Source organism: Pseudoliparis swirei, chromosome 5 (assembly GCF_029220125.1).
Source record: "Pseudoliparis swirei isolate HS2019 ecotype Mariana Trench chromosome 5, NWPU_hadal_v1, whole genome shotgun sequence".
Taxonomy (NCBI): Eukaryota; Metazoa; Chordata; class Actinopteri; order Perciformes; family Liparidae; genus Pseudoliparis; species Pseudoliparis swirei.
Window position 1 is genome coordinate 8,876,130 of NC_079392.1, and position 9,353 is coordinate 8,885,482.

The window sequence follows — 9,353 nt, forward strand, 5'->3', positions numbered from 1 at the left end:
CATGAAAAGTAGGTTATCTTCCGTTTGCCACAGTAATACTTTTCTTACAAGTATTCCATATTCCATGTCCCGTTTACTTTTCCACGACCACGTCTTGTGCTGTGTGTCTGAACCAGTTTCCCGAGGTGTCGGCTTCCTGTTTGTTCTTTCCGCTGCATAGTAACCACTCTGTTCCCAGCAGCCCTCTGCAGAGGACTGGCAGTCACTTCAGACACACGCACACACACACACACACACACACACAAATAAATATGACATTGATTTTATGACCATTTGTTGTCTCTTTTACTTTCCGTCTCTCTTGTGTGCATGTGTTTGTGTCTGATACGTATTCAGTATTAGAATACGTACTCAAATCCCTCATCTAAAAAGTTGTGTTTTGTGTTTTATTTGTATCTTTTATTAATGCTCTAATGTGCACCTGCTGCTGTGATCCTGAAATGTCCCTACTGTGGGACTAATAAAGGATATCTAATTTAATCTAATCTAATGGGATTCCTGCAGTGAAATGTATTTATTCATTAAGTGAATGTAAAGTATTATTTGAAATGAAAAGTAAATTGGCTTCCTACCTTTCCCAGGAAAACCTCCTCAAATAAAGTTCTGAAAGTCAGACATAAAAGTAAAAGTAACGTATCTTTTATTGTTTGTTATGTTCTTGTTACATTTTCTTTACATCTTGACAGTAATCAACAAATCAAATCAACTAAAACATGGATAATTTACAAATTACAAATAAAACCTGCCCGTGATGCTGGTAAACCCACGATCACCCAAATTGTAATTTTATATTCTCAAATAACTTGAATATCTTTTGCAAAATTCATTTCAATACTTTAAGAAGTTGTTGAGAAATCTCGATCTGGATAAAAGTGCTGCACCGACAGACAGATAGGAATTGCCTCCCGCAGTTAGAAATATTATAACATATCTTTCCTTTGCAACTGATTTTTTCGAGCTCATCTCATGTTGAATGCCAAATCTGAATCTTCAAAGTCACTCATGTCTGCCATCAAATGAAGTAGTTGAGGTCTTTACTGATCCACTCAGTTCTTGGTAACTAACCAAGTGGACTTGGATTTGTATTGGGTCCCTTTAAAAAAAAATTTTTTTAACCCTTGTGTTGCCTTAGGGTCATTTTGACCCGAATCAATATTACACCCTCCCCCCGCCTTTGGGTCATTTTGACCCGATTCAATGTTTCACTCTCCTGTTACCTTTATATTTACTAACATATTTGACCCTTTGGGTTCAATTTGACGCCAGCAATTAAAACCTCCAGACAATTATTAGAATTAATATTGTTTTCCAAGTTTAAGTGTGAGGCACTTTATGTTTGTTTGTTGACTACCGAAAGAACACCGACATTAAACATTGAATGGGGTCAAATTAATCCTAAGGCGGGGGGAGGGTGTAATATTGATTCGGGTCAAAATGACCCTAAGGCAACACAAGGGTTAAATACCCAGTTTCAGGTATATGTTATCCACGGGTCCTTTTTGGACTTGGACCATAAACATCTCAAGTAAAAGGTACAATATTTACCTCTGAAATGAAACTCAAGTACCATGACTTTAATACATTTTTGGCCACCACGGGGCAAAGTATATTTATGAGAGGAGCTCTAAGTGCAGCACTTATGGATATACATACTGTTATTCCTTTCCAGCCGTCCAACTCTTCATATGCCGCAGGCCAGTAACTAACAAGGGAAACAACTGGTTGAAGTTAACTTGAATTATGCAAAATCATTAATAGGAAAGATTTTTCTAATTAAATTTCCAGAAGCGATAAGAAAAATGGCATTGATAAGAGGCCTAAGCGTAGTAAGAGCAGGGATGGATTAATCAACGGGCCTACCGGGCCCAGGCCCAGGGGCCCATGAGCTCAGGGGGCCCCTGGGCCTGAGCCTCCGCGCGTGACGTCGCTGTGATTAACATTGTATTGATATGAATATGATGATATGACACGATGCGCCGTAGCCGGTATATGCTGGGCTTAAGTCATTCATGTCAGTAACAGGGCCCCAATAGTCCTACTGAGGGATGGATTACCGAACGAGCCTACCGGCACCAGGGGCCCGTGAGCTCAGGGGGCCCATGAGCTCAGGGGCCCATGAGCTCAGGGGCCCGTGAGCTCAGGGGCCCGTGAGCCCAGGGGCCCGTGAGCTCAGGGGCCCGTGAGTTCAGGGGGCCCGTGAGCTCAGGGGGCCCATGAGCTCAGGGGGCCCGTGAGCTCAGGGGGCCCATGAGCTCAGGGGGCCCCTGGGCCTGAGCCTCCGCGCGTGACGTCGCTGTTATTAACATTGTATTGATATGAATATGATGATATGACACGATGCGCCGTAGCCGGTATATGCTAGGCTTAAGTCATTCATGTCAGTAACAGGGCCCCAATAGTCCTACTGAGGGATGGATTACCGAACGAGCCTACCGGCACCAGGGGCCCATGAGCTCAGGGGGCCCCTAATCCAGAGCCTCTGCGTGAAGTAGCTGTTATTAACTTTGTATTGATATGATGATATGACACGATGCGCCATAGCCGGTATATGCTAGGCTTAAGTCATTCATGTCATGGTCATATAATTCGCGTTATGTTGTCTGCTCAGCTCCGGTATCGTTGTTCCATACGGACTGTTTTGTTAGCGATGTAAAAAAAAAAAGTATATTTATTTTACAAAAATTAGACTTTTTTTTAAATACTTTTTTTTGCGGGTGGGGGGGGGGGACCTTGACACGTCCAGGCCCAGGGGCCCGTGGTTTCTTAATCCGTCCATGAGTAAGAGAGCCGTATTGCATTAATTACTCTATAACTGGAGGAGAGATCTGAGTCAATAGGTTCTGCTGCCCTCTAATCTTTTCATAGAATAAAGCAGGAGGTGGACCGCTGAGTCTGGCGCGCTGCCAGGCCGAGCCTCTGGAACAACGAACGGCCACGCCGTTTGATTTCCAAGAATCAAGATATTAAACGGTCTTAACAACTGTGGAAATGGCCGCTCATCCGTCCTGGCATTGGCAGTCCCTCCACGTCACTCTCTTTGAATGTCCTGCCGCGGCTGAAGTGTGAAAGTCAAACAGGAAGTCTCGATCTTAATGGTCAAGCGAGCAGCAGCAAAAACAGCTCAGGTAGAAAAGAGGGATTTTTCTGATTCATGTGTTTGAGGATCAAAGTTACCAGCAGCAGGATGACATGAAACTGAAGTGTTCAGTCACCTCCGGGTGCCTCACAGCTCTGACTCACCCTGATTGATGCACTTGGCCGAGACGAACTTTTCGCACACGGGCCTTAATTGATTAGCGGCCCAATTACAGAGCAGCGGTGGGGGCCGAGGCCGGAAGAGAAGGTGACAGGATCACGGCGCCCTTCTCTCCTCCTGAGTAATTCTTTTACTGATATCCTAAATCACGTTTGCCTCGGACTGATAATGGATGTCCGGGCTATCTAAACATGCACCGAAAAGACGGCTCAATCCCTCGGCTGAGATAAAGCGGACAAATTACACAAGGAGGAAAAAGAGCACCTCCTGAAGGGTTTTGCCAGAAGTTTTTGGAGCGTGTGTGTTTGGACACGTGCTCGTAAGTGACTGCACCTCCATGTTTGTCTGTTGAGAAGCGAATGGGAGAAAAAGTTCAATTTGGAGCTAAAATGTAGAATTATGAATTGGTCATTTAATGGGTTATCTCTGTCTCGTTAACCTTCATCTGAGTGCAAATGGTGTGTTGGATTAAACAATGGGCTCTGAACATGGCAGGCGCTACATCTCTCTGATTGGCTGTGTGGACGCATTGATCAAAGCGCCACGTCCAGGATCGCCAACACTCCCCGCTGCGCTCGGAGCCATCCATCACCAGTCCCTCCTCTGGCTCAGATGGCAGTGTCGTTTAGCATTTTTATAAATGCCCTCTGCCACCACGTACCTGCTCAGGAAACATTTGACATTATAATGTCCTTGAACACCCCAATGGTCACACGGACCTGCCAAGCTTTAAAGCTTGTTACACTCCGAAAAACACATATTTCGGATGGATGAAAAATGCACCTTTTTAGGCCATTAACCATTCCAGTGGGGGGGGGGGGGGGATGTGCAGTACAATGGTTTGGTCGGCCCATGATGGCAAGCTGAGTTTCAGAAGTTTCATGAACTGACATTTATGTACCTAGAGTCTAAAAACCTGAAAGAATCTCATTCAATTTCGTGGAAAATAACAAAAATGCGTCATTGTCGTTGAAATTCTATCAAGAGAATACGTTCTATGCTATCACCGGTTATATGGACATGAACAGCATTAGTTGCGCGTGGGTAAAGTGTTCCTTCAAAGCCCTCTTGAGGTTATCTGCTTAGGCTTAGACAAATATTGTGGTTTAAAATAAGCCTGAATATATCCCAAGCACACATTTGGTGGCAGACAAAAATGATCCATTATAGCAGGAAATGAGTCTTCAGAGGAGCTGCAGAAGGGCACGTCTGCCTGTCGCATGAGGTCAAAGTGTAAATACATCTCTCAAGTAGTAAAATGTTTTGGTCAAATTGAAGTCTAAAAAAAAAGAAAATGACGTCGTGAGCCACATTCGGAAATAAAACACAACTACTGAACAGTAAAATAAACAATGAAACATATTAAATCAAATGCATGTTTCAGTCCAGGATAATAAATCAGTGTTTTGTTCTTGGCCGGCTGCGTCGTGGCAATGCCTCTCTATTAAGAAGGTGTCAAATGTGATGGGAGGGTTCTGCTCCGCCCTTCAGGGAGCTCGAGCAGCAGCGACACTCCACTCACACGGCTCCCCGTGTTAAAATGCAAATTGCTTTTTCCTGACCCCTCTGCCGTGGACAGGGAGGGGCTGTAGCTTTCAAAGTGACCTGCTTTTTTTGCCTCAAAAGGCCCCACGCTACCATGCAGCAGGCGCTGACAGGGCAAGACGGCTTAGCAGATAATATCATCCATGGCAACAGAGCAGCCGGCGATTCAGACTAAGTCACCCATATGCAGTCCCACACAGAGGCTCTTTAACCCTGTGTAGTCCGAGGTCACTTTTGCAATTCAGACATTTTAATATATTTTTTTCTGTGTAGTCCGAGGTCACTCTGGTGTTGTACCTGCTGGTCCACTGCTTTGGCTGACTGAGGCTCCCAAAAGGAGCGGAGAGTCAATTCATACAATGTATGATTTCAGTTAAGGGGCTCTATGTTCCTGATCACACCTGATAGAAACTTCTCATCAAGCTGTCACTAAGAGCTGCTTCTCCTCCCACAGTCCAGAGTCTGCAGGTTTGGTTGATTGGCTCTCAATTGCCCGTGAATGTGACCGTGGGTCGCCGTCTGTGTCAGTCCTTTGATTGACTGGCGACCTGTCCACGGTGGACTCCGCCTCTCGCCGAATGTCGCACGGGATTAGCTCCAGGTTCATGAGCCTAAACGAAGGATAAGTGGGTATAGTTGATGGTTGGATGGATGTTCAAAGGTTTGCTGGACTTTTTATTTAATATCTTTCTCTCTTTTATTGATTCATAATCAAAGGCATGAAACAAGTTGGGCATTCAAGGAGCCTTCCACGGACAGAAGATGAAAGCAGCTAATTAAAGCTTTTCATGGAGGAGTTGTGGTCCTGTTGACCTTCTGAGAGGTCCTGTAGCGCTCTGCTGGCCTCAGTCATTTCTAAGTGTAACAGTTTAGCTCCACGCCTTCCTTTTTGTAATAGTTGTTTTCATCCTGTCACACCATCTCGTCAATCCAACTCCCCTCACCTGCCTCTGATCACTCCTCCCTTATTCCCCCTCTCACTCCACCTCACACCTGCAGCTCCTCTCAGCCTGCAGCCCATCCCTCATTAGTCCCTCACTATTTAGCTCCCTCACTTCCACTGCCAGATTGTCTTCTTGTGTGTTTTTGTTTATGTTCTCCAGTTGACACAGTATATTCCTGACTTCTGCCTGCTCTGCCTGCCTCTGCTGCCCTGCCCTCCCTTGCTTCTTTGCTGCCCTTTTTTTTGGACTTGTTGCTTTTTTTGTTTGAAGTTTTTTTCCAAAGCCTGTTTCCAACCAAAGACCTGTTTTTGTGTTACTTTCGTCCTGAGTGGTACTAAGTGATGAAAACTTTTTTGAAAAGATACACAAATGTGAAATCCATCAATTGCAAAGCACTCGGGGTTCCTCAAAGGAAGAAAAAAACATGACGGGATATTCCTTTTTCATTTCTAAATCTTGAGATTGATACTGTACCAATACAAGTAAATATAAGACCATCAGCCAATTATCTTAGCTTCGCACAAAGACTGGAAACAGCGCTTATCATGGCTCACGAATAAACATGTCATATCTTTTTTATTTAATTCTTAAAAACTGACATTAAAACGTACTTCAGAGCCCAGACATAGTTTGGTACACACCCCACCCCCCTCTTTTTGAAAAAACAAACATAATATAATTTCTTAAATATTGACCTTTAGAGGCTCTGGTAGGCGGATTTTCTATCTTTTCACTCTGACAATCCAAAAATCGTTGTGCTAACGTTACTGGGTGAGCCTTTGTAGGCTACTACTGAGTTAGTCGTTGTGCTAATGTTAATAGGTAAGCCTTTGTACGACTGGATTAATCATTGTGCTAACGTTACTGGGTGAGCCTTTGTGATACTGGATTAATCATTGTGCTAACGTTAATAGGTAAGCCTCTGTGCTTCTGGGTTAGCTCGGTGAGCTGTGGTTCTCACTATTTTTTTCTCAGCGGGTATTTCTCAGCATGTTTTTTTTACATGACTTTTAAAAATGGTGGTTGCAGGTGTTGCATTGAGTCATGTTTTCGACCAATCACCTTACTCACTCTCACTCGCGTGCTCGGAGAGTAGGCTACCTTTACTTTGACTTTGAAATTGCTCTCTGACAACCACAATCGTTACTATTTCTTGCGATGGAGACAATAAAAAAATCTCCCGAGAATATACAAAACTGTCGGAGCTAAAATTGATATAACTTTTCTTCCTCGTCATGTTATTGTGGAAGACAACTCCGTGATCTGAAAGAACACATCTTCACATGGGGAGTCAGGCTCCAAAGTTATTGTTGTTTAGCTGTGGGACGACACTTTACCACTCTGGACTTTGATTCATCTTCAAATCAATTGATTAGCTCCTTCTGGCCGCTGAGCTCGGAGGAAGAAAAGGGTCCAGAAGAGATTATTTATCGACTGTCGGGACGGTAGTCAGGCGACAGGACAACAAACGGTGGCCCGTGTGCACTCGAAGCGTCCGGCCGAGCCTGCTGGTTTGTCGGCCGCACACATCTCGGGGAAAGAGGTTAATAAGGTCACCTCCTCCTTACCGGAGAGACAGCACCGACACTTTGCCTGCGAAGGTGCCTCGAACAGGTCTCTGCCACATGCAGCGCAGGAATATTTTAGAATATTAATTGCACACTTAGTATGCTGTTGTCATTTGGATTTTTATTAGAATTCCATCAACTCAATGAGGCGTGAAAGGGCCAGATGCTGTTTCCTCGCCTATCCCAGAATATATTCTGGTCTTTTGTCAGTTATCAGTGAGTGTCAGTCTGCTCATCACTTCAGTGATCTGATGTCATGTATTTATTAATTGGACCAGTGAGTTTTAAAATGGATTAATAGCGCTCGGGTAGGATGTAGATTATCAAAATGGGGGCTTTATCATGTGTGGAGTAACAGCAGTGACAGAAGGAAGGATACAATGTTAGCCGATATAGTATTTTTTAAATTGCCTGTATGTATATATATATATATATATATATATTTGGACAAAGGTGGATTTTTTTAACCCAACTCAGCCCTTTTTAATTGATTTGGAGAAGTTCATTTAATTCATCCCATAAACTCTTTATTTTTGCTGCTGGCCCCAATGAATGGTTGTGTTTTTACTTTCCATTTAGTGAAAATACGATTGGATTTTGTGGGAAGAAGTTCCTCTGGGGACGAGACTCATACATTGTTTGAACAAGTTATCTTTGTAGAGCAAGATCTGTATGTTTTGCAGCAAGATCTCTTTCAACTTGTTTCCACTACAACAGATCTTGTTCTCGTGAATTCACATTTTATTCTCATGGATGGAACATCTTTTCGGGACATGAACAGGGGTTCCTGCACATGTTTATTGATATTCATGTTGGTATAGGTCATTTGATATGCAATAGTTTCTTCTTTTGTGCATTGACATATTGTTTAACGATTGTTTTCAGACCAATTTCCTGAAGTCGACATACTGGTGCACTCTAATAATTTCTCTCTGTAATTACGTAAAAGAGACATTAATTTACAACGCTTTGTTCACTTCTGCACCTCAGCACGATTTTACCTTCAGCGGAAGTGTCTTTCACGACTGTGTTGGAGGTGAGAGTCAATGAAGCTCATGAGCGGAGGTTCTCAATAAGATTATAACTCTCTTTTACTGCACTCAAGAGCTGTGAGCCTTGTAGGAGCTGCGCCTCCTTTTCTCCTTCAACTTTGTCAGTATCACAAGACTGCTTACCTTCCTTTCCATTTATCTACTACATCTTTACTCAAAACCACAGCAACAAAAAGCTTTTTGGACAACTTTAAATGCAAATACTGGGGGTGTGGTTGAAGTATGACTTTTTGGTTATTGTAATATCTCCTCTCATACACTGAATTATTTTCTTTTTATCGTCACACGAATCTCTCCAAACATTGGATGGATTGGCTTCAACCTTTGTTCAGAAAGTCAAGTTCTCCTCAGGGCGTCTGGTAACTTCGGTGATTCCTTCACTTTTCCAAGTACCCTGGAAACCAATCATATTCTTATCAGCCTCGGCTGAATCCTATGGAAGCACATTTCTCTGGGATAAAAAAACAAAAAAAAGATCCTGGAATTTATTTATAATGAGAACATTTATCAAAATAATGACTTAGCATCTCATAATTACCACAGACGAGCTCGACCCGGACGTCTTTGCCAAGAAAATCTACAGCAGTAGAAAGCTGTGTATAAGCCAACAGTAGGGCGGGACTTGAGTGATCTGCCTCAAAATGAGAAACCGAATATACCATAATGCCTGCAAAATATTCTGCCAATAACTATAATCTATGGTTGGTCTGCTCAACGGTTCTGTTATTGTTAGTCTGGGTATGGCTATGTCTTATTTATTGTTCTTTGTATTCATCATTTTTTTCGGACTGGGCACACACATGCACACCTACGCACGCACACACACCCACACACACACCCACACAGACACAGTGATTGTAAGAGTCCCTTAGTTCGATTGGAGTCTGTGGTGGTGATTGTGGTTTGTCCCCTGTAGAATTGGAGAGGGGGAAATTGAATCCACAACCTTTGGACAAGCAGACATTTAAGACCGTGTCAGAGTGAGATA